Source organism: Bos javanicus, unplaced genomic scaffold, assembly GCF_032452875.1.
Source record: "Bos javanicus breed banteng unplaced genomic scaffold, ARS-OSU_banteng_1.0 tig00001692_1, whole genome shotgun sequence".
NCBI lineage: Eukaryota > Metazoa > Chordata > Mammalia > Artiodactyla > Bovidae > Bos > Bos javanicus.
In genome coordinates this window covers 423,716-441,799 of record NW_026893637.1, presented here as the reverse complement: position 1 = coordinate 441,799, position 18,084 = coordinate 423,716, and the positions used below count along the sequence as shown (strand labels likewise).

At 38.2% G+C, this 18,084-nt stretch overlaps 1 protein-coding gene and 1 pseudogene across 1 annotated transcript in view; both read right to left on the bottom strand.

Annotated features, from left to right (window-relative positions):
- LOC133243974 (liprin-alpha-1-like) overlaps positions 1 to 18,084 on the bottom strand; it is a 333,694-nt gene that overhangs the window by 127,341 nt on the left and 188,269 nt on the right. The window lies entirely within an intron of this gene.
- LOC133243978 (olfactory receptor 5I1-like) lies at positions 1,636 to 11,038 on the bottom strand (annotated as a pseudogene).

Sequence of the window (18,084 nt, the reverse complement as noted above, 5' to 3'; positions counted from 1 at the left end):
CCAACAGATATATAAATGGCAATTAAATAATGATATAATAAATAATAATAATGAAAATAATAACAAACAGCAAAAATATAAGTTATAGAAATGTATTTTGAAATCATACATGTCCTTTTATGTCTAGACTTCAAGTGACTGTTCTCTGTGGCACTTCTGAATGTCACGTCAGTTGACCGGCCATTGAAGACACAGGTTATATGCTCAGTAGCTTATTGTGTTTCTGAGGTACCAGAAAAGGATGTTCCATACTTTCAGTAATACTTTCACACATAAAAATAAAAGATAGGGAGGAAAACAAATACTCTGCTTGCAATTAACCTTTAGTCTACAAGATGCCACTTAGAAAAAGTTTTCAAATTAATTTGGATTAGATTGGGTACAGAAGGTTCTTGACTTGTTATTGGACAGCATTTAAGAAAAGGTATTTGATATTGTTTTGATTGCTTTCCTAGCACCCCTGCCTCACACCATCTTGTTGCACTTTGTGTATTTTAAATGATTAAAGAAATACATGTATTTAAGATCTATCAAGTGTTTAAAATGATTTAGGCATGATTGTCAGCATTTAGTCAAACATGCAACAGTCATTGATGTACGTACTATACTCTCCTCATTTTACAGGTCAGACAATTGAGACAGAAAAAATAAGTAACTTGATCAAAGTGCAATTGACTAGTTGGGTACAAGAGATAGCACAGAAACCAAAGGAATATGGCTTCCTCCCTAATCCAGTAATTTTGTAAATGCAATCTTGTTAATGAGATATTCTACACATGAAAACACACACAGACACAATCTCTGAGGTTCTTACTATATCTTTTAAGAAAACCTATTACAATCTGTTCTAGCATTAACTCCCAGCTCCTAATGGTTGGAATTGACAGACTTTATTTTCTTGGGCTCCAAAATCACTGCAGATGATAACTGCAGCCATGAAATTAAAAGATGCTTGCTCCATGGGAGAACAGGTATGACAAACCCAGACAGCATATTAAAAAGCAGAGACATTACTTTCGCAACAAAGATCTGTCAAGTTAAAGCTATAGTTTTTCCAGTAGTCATGTATGGATGTGAAAGATGGACCATAAAGAAGGCTGAGCACCAAAGAATTGATGCTTTTGAACCGTCATGTTGGAGAAGACTCTTGAGAGTCCCTTGGCCTGTAAGAAGATCAAACCAGTCAATAACAAAGGAATATTCATTGGAAGGACTGATGCCGAAGCTAAAGCTCCAATACTTTGGTCACCTGATATGAAGAACTGACTCATTGGAAAAGACCCCATAGCTGGAAAGACTGAAGGCAGGAGGAGAAGGAGACAACAGAGGATGAGATGGTTGGATGGCATCATCAACTCGATGGACATGAGTTTGAACAAGCTCTGGGAGTTGGTGATGGATAGGGAAGCCTGGCGTGCTGCAGTCCATGGGGTTGCAGAGTCAGACACCACTGAGTGACTGAACTGAATAGTTGGAAAGTTATCCAACTATTAGTTTGCAGCAATTTTGAAACTTTTAAATGTTTCCTTTATCTGGGGGCTATTAAATGTGTTTGGCTCTGTGAAAACAAGTGTTTGATAAAATGCTTGTGTGAGAAATTGTGTATGTGCTGGCAAGGTTGTTGCAGGTTCTTAGCTACAGTTTGTCCCAGGCATTGCAGGGGTAAAGAATCCGCCTGTCAGTGGAGGATAAGCAAGAGATACAGGTTCCATCCCTGGGTGAGGAAGATTCCCTGGAGGAGGAAATGGCAACCCACTCCAGTATTCTTGTCTGGATAATTCCAAGGACAAAAGCACCTGGTGGGCTATAGTCCATGGGGTCACAAAGAGCTGGACATGACTGAGCATACACACAGCTGGAGTTTGTAATCAGGGATTTAGATGAATCCTGGAACCTTATATCTCAGGAGGGATTTAGCTTTGGGTTTTTTTTTTCTTTTCTTTTTATTTTTGTCATTCTCCCAAATCTTCCCACCCTCTCCCTCTCCCACAGAGTCCATAAGACTGTTCTATACATCAGTGTCTCTTTTGCTGTCTCGTACACAGGGTTATTGTTACCATCTTTCTAAATTCCATATATATGCATTAGAATACTGTATTTATGTTTTTCCTTCTGGCTTACTTCACTCTGTATAATAGACTCCAGTTTCATCCACCTCATTAGAACTGATTCAAATGTATTCTTTTTAATGGCTGAGTAATACTCCATTGTGTATATGTACCACAGCTTTCTTATCCATTCATCTGCTGATGGACATCTAGGTTGCTTCCATGTCTTGGCTATTATAAAGAGTGCTGCGATGAACATTGGGGTACACGTGTCTCTTTCCCTTCTGGTTTCCTCAGTGTGTATGCCCAGCAGTGGGGTTGCTGGATCATAAGGCAGTTCTATTTCCAGTTTTTTAAGGAATCTCCACACTGTTCTCCATAGTGGCTGTACTAGTTTGCATTCCCACCAACAGTGTAAGAGGGTTCCCTTTTCTCCACACCCTCTCCAGCATTTATTATTTGTAGACTTTTGGATCGCAGCCATTCTGACTGGTGTGAAATGGTACCTCATAGTGGTTTTGATTTGCATTTCTCTGATAATGAGTGATGTTGAGCATCTTTTCATGTGTTTGTTAGCCATCTGTATGTCTTTTTTGGAGAAATGTCTATTTAGTTCTTTGGCCCATTTTTTGATTGGGTCGTTTATTTTTCTGGAGTTGAGCTGTAGGAGTTGCTTGTATATTTTTGAGATTAGTTGTTTGTCGGTTGCTTCATTTGCTATTATTTTCTCCCATTCTGAAGGCTGTCTTTTCACCTTGCTAATAGTTTCCTTTGATGTGCAGAAGCTTTTAAGGTTAATTAGGTCCCATTTGTTTATTTTTGCTTTTATTTCCAATATTCTGGGAGGTGGGTCATAGAGGATCCTGCTGTGATGTATGTCGGAGAGTGTTTTGCCTATGTTCTCCTCTAGGAGTTTTATAGTTTCTGGTCTTACGTTTAGATCTTTAATCCATTTTGAGTTTATTTTTGTGTATGGTGTTAGAAAGTGGTCCAGTTTCATTCTTTTACAAGTGGTTGACCAGATTTCCCAGCACCACTTGTTAAAGAGATTGTCTTTAATCCATTGTATATTCTTGCCTCCTTTGTCGAAGATAAGGTGTCCATATGTGCGTGGATTTATCTCTGGGCTTTCTATTTTATTCCATTGATCAATATTTCTGTCTTTGTGCCAGTATCATACTGTCTTGATAACTGTGGCTTTGTAGTAGAGCCTGAAGTCAGGTAGGTTGATTCCTCCAGTTCCATTCTTCTTTCTCAAGATCGCTTTGGCTATTCGAGGTTTTTTGTATTTCCATACAAATTGTGAAATTATTTGTTCTAGCTCTGTGAAGAATACTGTTGGTAGCTTGATAGGGATTGCATTGAATCTATAAATTGCTTTGGGTAGTATACTCATTTTCACTATATTGATTCTTCCAATCCATGAACATGGTATATTTCTCCATCTATTAGTGTCCTCTTTGATTTCTTTCACCAGTGTTTTATAGTTTTCTATATATAGGTCTTTAGTTTCTTTAGGTAGATATATTCCTAAGTATTTTATTCTTTCTGTTGCAATGGTGAATGGAATTGTTTCCTTAATTTCTCTTTCTGTTTTCTCATTATTAGTGTATAGGAATGCAAGGGATTTCTGTGTGTTGATTTTATATCCTGCAACTTTACTGTAGTCATTGATTATTTCTAGTAATTTTCTGGTGGACTCTTTAGGGTTTTCTATGTAGAGGATCATGTCATCTGCAAATAGTGAGAGTTTTACTTCTTCTTTTCCAATTTGGATTCCTTTTATTTCTTTTTCTGCTCTGATTGCTTGGCCAAAACTTCCAAAACTATGTTGAATAGTAACGGTGAAAGTGGGCACCCTTGTCTTGTTCCTGACTTTAGAGGAAATGCTTTCAATTTTTCACCATTGAGGATAATGTTTGCAGTGGGTTTGTCATATATAGCTTTTATTATGTTGAGGTATGTTCCTTCTATTCCTGCTTTCTGGAGAGTTTTTATCATAAATGGATGTTGAATTTTGTCAAAGGCTTTCTCTGCATCTATTGAGATAATCATATGGTTTTTATTTTTCAATTTGTTAATGTGGTGTATTACATTGATTGATTTGCAGATATTGAAGAATCCTTGCATCCCTGGGATAAAGCCCACTTGATCATGGTGTATGATCTTTTTAATGTGTTGTTGGATTCTGATTGCTAGAATTTTGTTAAGGATTTTTGCATCTATGTTCATCAGTGATATTGGCCTGTAGTTTTCTTTTTTTGTGGGATCTTTGTCAGGTTTTGGTATTAGGGTGATGGTGGCCTCATAGAATGAGTTTGGAAGTTTACCTTCCTCTGCAATTTTCTGGAAGAGTTTGAGCAGGATACGTGTTAGCTCTTCTCTAAATTTTTGGTAGAATTCAGCTGTGAAGCCGTCTGGACCGGGGCTTTTGTTTGCTGGAAGATTTTTGATTACAGTTTCAATTTCCATGCTTGTGATGGGTCTGTTAAGATTTTCTATTTCTTCCTGGTCCAGTTTTGGAAAGTTGTACTTTTCTAAGAGTTTGTCCATTTCTTCCACGTTGTCCATTTTATTGGCATATAATTGTTGATAGTAGTCTCTTATGATCCTTTGTATTTCTGTGTTGTCTGTTGTGATCTCTCCATTTTCGTTTCTAATTTTGTTGATTTGATTTTTCTCCCTTTGTTTCTTGATGAGTCTGGCTAATGGTTTGTCAATTTTATTTATCCTTTCAAAGAACCAGCTTTTGGTTTTCTTGATTTTTGCTATGGTCTCTTTTGTTTCTTTTGCATTTATTTCTGCTGTAATTTTTAAGATTTCTTTCCTTCTACTAACCCTGGGGTTCTTCATTTCTTCCTTTTCTAGTTGCTTTAGGTGTAGAGTTAGGTTATTTATTTGACTTTTTTCTTGTTTCTTGAGGTGTGCCTGTATTGCTATGAACTTTCCCCTTAGGACTGCTTTTACCGTGTCCCACAGGTTTTGGGTTGTTGTGTTTTCATTTTCATTCGTTTCTATGCAAATTTTGATTTCTTTTTTGATTTCTTCTGTGATTTGTTGGTTATTCAGCAGTGTGTTGTTCAGCCTCCATATGTTGGAATTTTTAATAGTTTTTCTCCTGTAATTGAGATCTAATCTTACTGCATTGTGGTCAGAAAAAATGCTTGGAATGATTTCTATCTTTTTGAATTTACCAAGGCTAGCTTTATGGCCCAGGATGTGATCTATCCTGAAGAAGGTTCCATGTGCGCTTGAGAAAAAGGTGAAATTCATTGTTTTGGGATGAAATGACCTATAGATATCAATTAGGTCTAACTGGTCTATTGTATCGTTTAAAGTTTGTGTTTCCTTGTTAATTTTCTGTTTAGTTGATCTATCCATAGGTGTAAGTGGGGTATTAAAGTCTCCCACTATTATTGTGTTATTGTTAATTTCTCCTTTCATACTTGTTAGCATTTATCTTACGTACTGTGGTGCTCCCGTGTTGGGTGCATATATATTTATTATTGTTATATCTTCTTCTAGGATTGATCCTTTGATCATTATGTAGTGACCTTCTTTGTCTCTTTTCACAGCCTTTGTTTTAAAGTCTATTTTATCTGATATGAGTATTGCTACTCCTGCTTTCTTTTGGTCCCTATTTGCATGGAAAATCTTTTTCCAGCCCTTCACTTTCAGTCTGTATGTGTCCCCTGTTTTGAGGTGGGTCTCTTGTAGACAACATATGTAGGGGTCTTGTTTTTGTATCCATTCAGCCAGTCTTTGTCTTTTGGTTGGGGCATTCAACCCATTTACGTTTAAGGTAATTACTGATAAGTATGTTCCCGTTGCCATTTACTTTATTGTTTTGGGTTCGAGTTTATACACCGTTTTTGTGTTTCCTGTCTAGAGAATATCCCTTAGTATTTGTTGGAGAGCTGGTTTGGTGGTGCAGAATTCTCTCAGCTTTTGCTTGTCTGAAAAGCTTTTGATTTCTCCTTCATACTTGAATGAGATCCTTGCTGGGTACAATAATCTGGGCTGTAGGTTATTTTCTTTCATCATTTTAAGTATGTCTTGCCATTCCCTCCTGGCTTGAAGAGTTTCTATTGAAAGATCAGCTGTTATCCTTATGGGAATTCCCTTGTGTGTTATTTGTTGTTTTTCCCTTGCTGCTTTTAATATTTGTTCTTTGTGTTTGATCTTTGTTAATTTGATTAATATGTGTCTTGGGGTGTTTCTCCTTGGGTTTATCCTGTTTGGTACTCTCTGGGTTTCTTGGACTTGGGTGATTATTTCCTTCCCCATTTTAGGGAAGTTTTCCACTATTATCTCCTCAAGTGTTTTCTCATGGTCTTTCTTTTTGTCTTCTTCTTCTGGAACCCCTATGATTCGAATGTTGTAGCGTTTAATATTGTCCTGGAGGTCTCTGAGATTGTCCTCATTTCTTTTAATTCGTTTTTATTTTATCCTCTCTGATTCATTTATTTCTACCATTCTATCTTCTAATTCACTAATCCTGTCTTCTGCCTCTGTTATTCTACTATTTGTTGCCTCCAGAGTGTTTTTAATTTCACTTATTGCATTATTCATTATATATTGACTCTTTTTTATTTCTTCTAGGTCCTTGTTAAACCTTTCTTGCATCTTCTCAATCCTTGTCTCCAGGCTATTTATCTGTGATTCCATTTTAGTTTCAAGATTTTGGATCAATTTCACTATCATTATTCGGAATTCTTTATCAGGTAGATTCCCTATCTCTTCCTCTTTTGTTTGGTTTGGTGGGCATTTATCCTGTTCCTTTATCTGCTGAGTATTCCTCTGTCTCTTCATCTTGTTTAAACTGCTGAGTTTGGGGTGTCCTTTCTGTATTCTGGCAGTTTGTGGAGTTCTCTTTATTGTGGTGTTTCCTCGCTGTGTGTGGGTTTGTACAGGTGGCTTGTCAAGGTTTCCTGGTTAGGGAAGCTTGTGTCGGTGTTCTGGTGGGTGGAGCTGTATTTCTTCTCTCTGGAGTGCAATGAAATGTCCAGTAATGAGTTATGAGATGTCTATAGTTTTGGGGTGACTTTGGGCAGCCTGTATCTTGAAGCTCAGGGCTGTGTTCCTTTGTTGCTGGAGAATTTGCTTGGTATGTCTTGCCCTGGAACTTATTGGCCCTTGTGTGGTGCTTGGTTTCAGTGTCGGTATGGAGGCATTTGATGAGCTCCTGTGAATGAATGCTCCTTGGAGTCAGGAGTTCCCTGGAGTCAGGGTTTGGACTTAAGTCTCCTGCTTCCGATTATCGGTCTTATTTTTACAGTAGTTTCAAAACTTCTCCTTCTATACAGCACCATTGATAAAACATCTACATTAAAGATGATAAGTTTCTCTACAGTGAGGGTCACTCAGAGAGGTTCACAGGGCTACATGGAGAAGAGAAGAGGGAGGAGGGAGTTAGAGGTGACCCAAATGAGATGAGGTGAATCAATAGTGGAGAGAGTGGGCTAGCCAGTAGTCACTTCCTTATGTGCACTCCACAACTGGACCACTCAGAGATGTTCACAGGGTTATACAGAGAAGAGAAGAAGGAGGAAGGTAGCAGAGGTGGCCAGAAGGATAAAAGGGGGAATGAAAAGGAGGGAGACAGATCCAGCCAGTAATCAGTTCCCTAAGTGTTCTCCACCGTCTGGAACACACAGAAATTCACAGAGTTGGGTAGAGTAAAGAGGGGTTAGGGAGGAGACACAGGCGACCTGGTGGAGAAAAAGGAGGGTCCAAAGGGAGAGAGAGCAGTCAAGCCAGTAATCTCACTCCCTAGTGAAAAATGGGTCCTGAAGATTGGGTCCTTAAAGGTACAAAATTGGTAACAAATACATAAAAGCAAAAATTAAAAATCTAGAGTAGAGTTTGGAATTTCAAAAATACGATGTTAAAGAAAAGAAGAAGGAAAAGAAAGAGAGAAAGAACGAACAAACAAAAACAAACAAGGTCGCGAAAATTATAAAGAAAGTACAGGTACAAAATTGATAACTAATACCAGAAAGTGAAAATTAAAAATCTAGAGTAGAGTTTGGAATTTCAAAAATACAATGTTAAAAAAAAAAAAGAAGAAGAAAAATAAAGAGAGAAAACAAACAAACAAATACGAACAATGTCACAAAAATTATAAAGAAAATACAGGTACAAAATTGATATCAAATACCAAAAAGCATAAATTAAAAATCTAGAGTAAAGTTTGGAATTTCAGATATACAATGATATATAAAAGAAGAAGAGAAAGAAACAGAGAAGAAGAAAAAAAAAAGTCACAGAAATTATATATAAAAAAACTATAGGTACAAAATTGATAACATATACCAAAAAGCGAAAATTAAAAATCTAGAGTAGAGTTTGGAATTTCAAAAATACAATGTTAAAGAAAAGAAGAAAAAAACAAAAACAAACAAACAAAAAAACAAGGTCAGAAAATTATAAAATATATATATATGAAGTTTGCTGAAGAAGAAAAAAATAGGGTCTTTTTTTTTTTTTTTTGCAAAGTAATAGGTTATAAAAGTGAAAATTAAAGGAACAATAGAGGACTTAAAATTTTTTTTTTAATTAAAAAAAAAGAAAGAATGATCGTAAAAATAATAAAAATATATCTAGGACTTTTTTTTTTTTTTTTTTGTGGGTGTTGTGGGTTCAGTTCATTTTTGGCTAGTTCCTTGGTCAGATTTATATTTCTCAAGATCTATAGGCCGCTTCCTATGTAGTCCGTAGTAACCACAGGGTTTTGATCTATTGCCTGTAGCTTCCAAGGCGTTTCCCTCTGTTATATCTTCTTCTGTTTGCTAGTCTCTTCAGTATCTGGTTTCCGCCCTGACTCAAAGGGCACGGTGGAGGACACTTTTTTTTTTTTTTTTTTTTTAGGCTTACTTGTTCAGTCGCGCTGTGGGGAGGGAGGGAGGGAGGGTGCAAACAAATAACACTGGCGTGGGCTCGCAGTGCCTCAGCCACCCTGGGTCTGCCCCCGCTCACGGCGCGTGTAGCCTCCCTGTCCACACTGCTCGGACTCTAGGTTGTTCCGCCGGGAGCAATCCGAGGCTGGCCCTGGGCTGCATGCACCTCCCAGGTCCAAGCCGCTCAGGTTCAGGCACTCGGGTAGTCCTCAGAGGCGCAGACTCAGTTGGGCCTGCGTTTTGTGCTCTTCCCAGGTCCAAGCGCCAATTTGCTCTTCTCAGGCGAGCGCCAATGCTGCGACTTATCGCCTCCCCGCCACTCGGTTATCTGGATGTAAAACCGGCGCACCTTCTCAGGCAGATGTTGACCGTCCAGACCCCCAAGAAGTTTTAGTTAGCAAAGAAGCCTGCTTACAATTTTATAGATAATGTCTCTCTGGGGCTGCGATTGCCCCCTTCCGGCTCTGGCTGCCTGTCACCGGAGGGGGAAGGTCTGCAGCCGGCTATCTCTGTTCAGTCCTTTGTTCCGTGCGCGGGCCTGGCGGTCTTAGGTTAGGGCTGGCTTTTCGCGTGGTAGGTATCCCACAGTCTGGTTTGCTAGCCCAAATTATTTCGCTCAGATAGCGCTCAGGGTATTCAGGCCAGATTCTTACTCTCAGCGATGCAGCCCACGCCGCGCCTCCCTGCCCAGCCCCGGTTTGCTAATGGCGGATGCAGGCGTCTGCGCTGCTTCTCTGCTGGGGGAGTTACCGTAGGGCTCGCAATCTGCGAGTTTTAAATTGTTTATTTATTTTTTCTCCCTGTTATGTTGCCCTCTGTGCTTCCAAAGCTCGGCACAGATTCGGCAGTGAGAAGGTTTCCTGATGTTTGGAAACTTCTCTCTTTTTAAGATTCCCTTCCCGGGACGGAACTCCGTCCCTCCCTCTTTTGTCTCTTTTTTTTTGTTTTTAATATTTTTTCCTACCTCCTTTCGAAGAGTTGGGTTGCTTTTCTGGGTGCCTGATGTCCTCTGCCGGCATTCAGAAGTTGTTTTGTGGAATTTACTCGACGTTTAAATGCTCTTTTGATGAATTTGTGGGGGAGAAAGTGTTCTCCCCGTCCTACTCCTCCGCCATCTTGGCTCCTCCCCTCTTAGCTTTGGTTTTAAGACTCTTTTAGCAGCGTCTTTCACGTCTTTGTTTCTCAAACTGTAAATCAAGGGATTCAGCACTGGGATGATGATGGTGTAGAACACTGAGATGATTTTATCAGTGTTGGGAGAATACAGGTAGCTGGGTCATGAGTAAATGAAGAGCAGAGTTCCCTGGTAGATGGCCACATGTCAGGTGAGAAGCACAGGTAGAGAAGGTCTTCTTCCTCCTGCTGAAAGAACGGATCTTTAAAACTGAGAGGAGAATGTAAAAGTAGGAGATGATGATGACGATGAAACAGATAATTTCCACTGAGCTGCCGTACGTGCAGAGAAGCCACTCATTAAGTGACGTGTCTGGGCACAATAACTTAAGCAAGGGAGGGAGGTCACAGAAAAAATGACTAATGACATTTTTATCGCAGTATTTCAGAATAAATGCAAAGGATGTGTGCACCAGGGAACTCGTATTGCCTCCAAAGTATGACAAGATGATCAATCATATGTAGATACCCTGAGACATCATAGCCATGTACAGTAAAGGGTTACAGATGGCAACATAGTGGTCATACGCCATGGCAGCCAAGATAAAGGATTTGGTATCTGTGAAAGTACAGAAGAAATAGAACTACAGGGCACAGCTGTGATAGGAAATTGACTTGTTCTGAGAGAGGAGGTTGACAAGCATATTGGTAATGATGACTGAAGAATAGCAAAGGTCTACAAAGGATAGGTTACTAAGGAAAAAATACGTGGGGGTATTTTTGATCCATTTGATCCATTGATCCGTTTGAAGGTGCGGATCAACCCTGATTAACATCATCAATCCAATGCTCCCCATTAAAATCATAGAGTACAAAGTCGGAAACAGGAGAAACAGGACAATCTGCAGTTCAGGATGAGTTGGAAACCCTAACAATAAATTCTGTTACCAAGGTACAGGTTCCATCTAAAAAGTCCATATTCTGTGCTGTTTTCTTCTTATGAGAATTCTAACATCCTAAGATGCTATGTTGATAGAAAGAGAAAAAGAATAGATATAGTTATAAGGTTATTTTATTGTTTCAACAAAAAAACAAGCAATCAAGTCAAGAGTCCCAGACCAAAGTGAAAGTGAAAGTGAAGTCGTGTCTGACTCTTTGTGACCCTGTGAACTGTAGCCCGCCAGGCTCCTCTGTCCATGGGATTCTCCAGGCAAGAATACTGGAGTGGGTTGCCATTTATATCTCCTTCCAAATATAAGTTATGAGAAACATATTTCAGAATTTAGTATCTTTATCTCATGGTTGATAGTTTTATTTTACTTGTTTGATTAATAGCTAGTTCTTCCACTGGACAGACATGTGCAGATAACATCTCTTATTTCTTACCTTTTTTAATTCTCAAGTATAGACCTCTAGCTAGTACAGAGGATTAAATGAATAATGAAGTAATAAATGAAATGATGATAAAAGGAAAAATATATCTGTTATTAAAAGTATGTTAACTTGAGTACATCTTGCAATGATAATTCTAGAACAATGTACTCCTTCTGTCCAGTATTTAATAGATAGTAGTGTGTTGCACTCTTGACTGTAATTAGACTGATGCAATGAGATATACTTCAGCTATTAAAAAAATAATAAATGCAAAAATAATATTAGTGAAATGAAAGCAAATGTCAGTAAACATCAGCTGAGAGCATGTTTTAGACAGGGAGGAGTTTAAGGCAATTCCTTAAATCCTATCAAGATACTAAGTCAAGGAGATTAAAGTGATTAACTGCTTTTCTCTTTGGCATTCTTTATCATTCTTGGCTTCTAGTAAGCACAGCATAAATATTAGATGACTGAGTAAAGTGGGCAAAAAATTAGTATTAAGTTAACTTCTCATCTTTAAAAATCACTCTATATAGCCTCCTCACTAATTATATATGTGAACAAACACAAATAGCTGTGTTTAACTTTTATCCTAATATAATTCAGGATAATTGAGTCTAAGAATTTTGTCAATTTCTGTTTCTGTAATCTCAGAGATTTTCTGGAAGCAAGGAGAATTTGAACATGACTTTGAAATATAAGACTTTTTATTGTAACCTTGAAAGATGACTTTGAAATCTATAAAACAAGCAAGTGAAACCTCCAATGAGCTTTGCTACTAGTGCCACAGTTGGCTAGAACAAATGGTTGGGGTAATTCTCTCACTTATATAAAATTACTGAGACAGCTACAGGGCTAAGAACTTCATTGTTGTAATATCATCTAATTACTAAAAGTATGCTATACCATAGGCACAGAAAAGTCTAAGAGAATTAGAAGGGTTAGGATGCTGTCTTATGTTATTACCTCAAAGAGTGTGAATGAGATGCAGTACCTTGTTAAAATAGTAGTTAATTTATTCTTATTTTGCCTGTTTTCAAGGTAATCAGAGTGTTAAGAAATGAAAGACCTAAATTTAGAGTTAATAAGCATTTGGTTAGAATCTCATATTAGCCACCTGGACTGTATGACCTTGAACAGTTATGTGTGTGTGTGTGTGTGTGTGTATAATACATATAAATATAAATATAAATATATATATATATATATATAGAGAGAGAGAATCTGCTATACTTAATACATATACTATATGTATATTATTACATATAACATTATATATATATTTAAAATTTTACTATAATAATGACAACAGTATTTCACATGGTTTCTCTGTCAGGTTAAATTAGGAAAACTATCTATCTATACTTTTTTGCTGTCTCACTTTAGATAGACTGGCACATAATAGGTAAAGAGTGAAGATTAGTTTCAATTACTCCACTGCTATCTACTCAGCAGTAAAGAATCCATTTGTCAAAGCAGATGTGGGTTCAATCCCTGATCTGGGAAGACCTTCAAGAGAAGGAAATGGGAACCCACTCCAGTATCCTTGCCTGGAGAATCTCATGGACAGAGAAGCCTGATGGGCTTCAGTCCATGGGGTCACAAAGAGTCGGACACGGCTTAACGACTAAACAACAAAAGAAACAACCCCACTGCTCTCGCTTATCCCTAGCTAATAATTAGAACTATGTCACCAGATTTTTAAAATAATAGTTATCATTTATATAATGATTGTGATGTGAAATGCAATATTCTAAACACTTTACATATAATTTATTTACTTGTCACACAAAAGTACACTCACAAAGTTTCACAGCAGTTGCTGTTACTGTCGTCTTTCTCTTACAGTTGAGGGAGCTAAAGCACAGAGAGCTGGAGAGCTAAGATGTGATGAAAATAGGATTGGAGCCCAGGCTCCTGCCTCCAAAACTTCAAGACAGATTGGCTGTGTAAGCTAGATTCTCATTATTGATTCTGTATGTTGCATTGGGACATTGAAGCTTAATGTTCTGAGTCACTCTATAAGTAGTTGACAGGTATAATTCAAATTCAGATATGTGTGAAGTCAAAGTTCATGAGGACAACCATGAAGGTGGTTAGAGAATTAACAGTGCAGCCTCCGTGAGACAGGCTGTGGTGCAGACTTGCTGAAGACAGTGCAGAATGACTCAGTTATTTCCTGAAAACACAGTCCATTACTCTTGGGGATTCACAGCGAGCATCCCTTCCAATAGACTAAGAAGGATTTCCCTGGTGGCTCAGCCCTTAAAGAATCTACCTACAATGCAGGAGACCTGAGTTTGATCCCTGGTCAGGAAGATTCCCTGGTGAAAGAAATGGCAACCCATTCTAGTATTCTTACCTGGGAAATCCAATGGACAGAGGAGCTGGGTGGGGCCACAGTCCATGAAGAGTTGAACACGACTTAGTAACTAAATCACCTCTACCACCACCACCACCATCCATGTAGACAAACGTGAGTGAGAAGAGAAGCATGAGGGAGGGGAAAAGTCAGAGATGAGAGTGAATCTTGGATTCTTGCTTTCAATGGGAATGACCAAAAAGATTCAATCAAACTGACGTGATTTGCTAAATTTTTCATAAATGTATAGCAAAACAATGTTAGAATAGAAAATAAATTAATTGAAACTATCATGTTTTAGTTGGCTACATGCTAGCCAATCATGTTTCAGTTTATTTCTGTTAACAAAAAAATTTATTTAAACAAGGTAAGTGTCTCAGATCCCTGTAGAAGCTATAGAAGAATGACATGGGTAAATTTATTTGTGGGTAATATGCTAATACATATGATTTTGTAACTATTTTGACACATGTCAGAGGTCTCAGATCCATAAAAGTCTATTTTTGCATCAATAAAGCCAATCTGGTAAACACAGAAGCTACTTACCAAAGAAGGAGACATTTTCCTATTACCTAGATGAATAATTTCACCAATAGAACCAAGGACTTTTATATACATTCTCAAGTCATTAGGGACCCAATAACTGAAGGTTCCAAACATGTTCATTTCCAAGAGATTCCTAGGGAATAATTAGTAGGTTACTGTGAATTATTATTTTGAAACAGCTTCATAATTATAATAGCAATTCTGTTAGTGTTAGTTTGAAGAGGCAATTTTTACTCTCAGTAATATTGTGGTTGTTTTTTTTCTGACACTTGAAATCCCACTAGAGTCCTACACTCTAATACTGTAGAGGTTCTTTTAAATAGTTGATATATTTTAAAATGTAGCTCTCATTTAAAGTATTTCAAAAACCACATGGAAGTTCCTAAAAATGTTACTTGATGCCCTCAGCACTGAAATGTAATATTTTTTGTTGCACTGAAGGGTGAGACCCATGGAGGGTGCTATAGAACCTGTTATTGTAGGTGCCTTCTGAGGAGACGAAAGGACTTTATTTAAAAAAAATTATCTATCTACCTATCTATCTATTTTTGGCTGTGCAGGATCTTCCTTGCTGTGCATGGGCTTTCTCTAATTGCAGAGAGTAGGGCTACTTTCTGTTGCAGACCATAGGCTCTAGACCATGGGCTCTAATATCACAGGTTCAGCAGTTGTGGTGCACAGCTTAGATGGAATGTGGCTTGTGGTTATCTTCCTGGACCAGGGATTGAACCCATGTCCTCTGTAGTGGCAGGTGGACTCTTAACCATTGGACCACCAGGAAAGTCCCAGAAGGACTTTTAAATAAGAGTCATATGCCTGAGAGCATCAAAGGGAGGCAAAACCATCCCAGTTACTAAATACAGTTTTTCATCATCAACTTGATTGTTCTTATGTGCGTTTTGTATGACGGTTTCACTAAAACAATATTTCAGCTGCTCTCAGAAAAACTTTCAGAACTTTTGGTGATTACAAGGTACTAGAGTACCCTTGGAGAAGGCGATGGCACCCCACTCCAGAAATCTTGCCTGGAAAATCCCATGGATGGAGGAGCCTGGTAGGCTGAAGTCCATGGGGTCGCTAAGAGTCAGACACGACTGAGCGACATCACTTTCACTTTTCACTTTCATGCATTGGAGAAGGAAATGCAACCCACTCCAGTGTTCTTGCCTGGAGAATCCCAGGGACGGAGGGAGCCTGGTGGGCTGCTGTCCATGGGGTCGCACAGAGTCGGACACGACTGAAGTGAATTAGCAGCAGCAGCAGCAGCAGAGTACACAAACTGGGAAATTTGCATGGCTACAAACACAGAGCTGTTTTCCCTTCACAGCATTTGCCAAATTTTAAATTGCTTGGAGTGGGGGGTTAAAGATATGTCAAAAACCTCTGAAACACAAGAATAGACAATTCTATATTTTTGTGCTGAAGAGACTGAGAAAGCTCAAGTATTTATGTGAGTACCTAGTACTAGTATGAGGGGTGAACTGGAGATACAGTGCATGTTGCCAAAACCAAAAGAATCAGTTTTCTATTGAATGGAGCTTATCACTCTTAATTGCATCAGAAAAATAACTGAAGCTTCATTGATTTGAGAAATCCTGTAGAACATCTTTGTAGTCTGTATGGCATGTAATAAACAAATTACTAAGCATGATAACAGGAAAGATTTTATGCCCATACAAGAGGGAAAATGCCAAAAGCAAATACACATTGAACCAAAATTGGAGTTGGCAAGTAAGAATTTAAAAATAATTCTAAAAACATCCTAAAGAAAATTGTCAAAAAAAAAAAAAATTGAAAATGACAAAAGTTGGGAGGCATTCTGCAAATGATTGGAAACCTTAGAAAATAAAATAGAATTGAAAAATACATCTAAATTAGAAACTTACTGAATGGATTTATTGATACATTGAATTTTTAAAAGCAAAGAATTGGATGAAAAGTGACAAGGTAAAAAGGGTTTGTATTAAGGATCTTTGGTTTGGAACTTGGCAACTAATGTGGTAAAGGAGGTCATCAAGAAAATATATGCTACTTCCACTCAAATACTTAAATGCTCACCATGAACCAGCCTTAAGAAAGCAGACTTTCCTAGCAAATGCTCTTTCACATTGGCACTGCTTGAGAGGAATGAACTTTAAAAGGTCAGGATGGGGAACACATGTATACCTGTGGCGGATTCATTTTGATATTTGGCAAAACTAATACAATTATGTAAAGTTTAAAAATAAAATAAAATTTAAAAAAGAAAAGAAAAAAAAAAAAAGGATGAAACTCAAAAAAAAAAAAAAAAAAAGTGTTTCCCATATACTGTAGATCCTAGAATTCTTACATCTTTCAGACAATAGATGGCACCAGAGAAAACTATCTAATCTAGTTACTATGCCTCTGAGTAAGTCCTGAAAAATAAACTTTCAGTGTTCTTAAAGATTTTTGTGTAATTGAGATTTCCAATTATGTTAGTACTCTGTTTCTCACTGTATATATATATATTTTTTTTTTCAGAAATTTAAATTTTCTTTTGAGAAATTCTCTCATTCCCTGGTAAGTTGATAACACTCCTCTCTGTGCAGGAAACTGTGACTCTCAGGTTCCAGTAACCCATCATCAAACAAAAAGTCCTGATTCTTCTCATCCTTGGTGTCAACACCCAGATATTCTTGTTGTTGTTTAGTCTCTAAGTCATGTCTGACTCTTTGCAACCCCATGGACTGTAACCCACCAAGCTTCCCTTTCCATGGAATTCTCTAGGCAAGAATACCGGAGTGGGTTGCCATTTCCTTCTCCAGGGGATCTTGCTGACCCAGGAATCAAACCTGGGTCTCCTGCACTGTAGGTGGATTCTTTATCATTGAACCACTGGGGAAGCCCTGATATCCCAATAAGTTGAATTAACTTTAAGGCAGGTCAGTAAAATACAATTGAATTAAAGTTGAACTCATGTTCTAGAATAAGCATCAAACTATTTCTTATAGTCTCACATACAGGGCTTTTCACGGGAGGCTGTGAGACAACTAGATCTCAATACCCACCAGTCAGAATTTCAAATATTTATATAGAGGTCTTGACCAGCTTCAAGCATGTATACTGTCCAGATGGTCTCAACAGCAAGTTGCTCTCTCAAGACTGCTTGTGTGGTCTTTGGAAATACCTCTCATTGAAGGAATGATGGACAGAATGCGCATTCTAAAGACAAGGGAGAGGGTGAGGTGCACGCAGGTCCAGTGTGCCAGTCAACCAAATGTCACCTTCTCCAGATGACCTCCTCCCATGGTCCTAAATGAATCTGCCAAATAAGTCCCTTTATGTGCATAGTCATAAGTTGCTTCAGTCGTGTCCGACTCTTTGTGACCCTCTGGACTGCAGCTCACCAGACTCCTCTGTCTATGGGACTCTCTAGGAAAGAACGCTGGAGTGGATTGCCATACTCTCCCCCAGGGGATCTTCCTGACCCAGGGACTGAAACTGCATCTCCTGCAGCTCAGCAGGCAGACTCTTTACTTCTGAGCCACTGGGGAAGCCTGAATCCCTTTATACACAGTGTCATATCCATATTTCCAGAAGGAGTTGAATGCAGTTAATATCTTGAAAAAATTGTATGAGGTGGCTGAGCTACCCTATAAGTAGTCAAGTAAAGTATCTTGTGTCCCTTTAGAGGTGATAGCAAACTTCCTCTGAAAGGCAGTTGAAATAGGCACTGAACAGAATATATTAGCTAAATCTGGCTGCAGAAGACTTGACACTT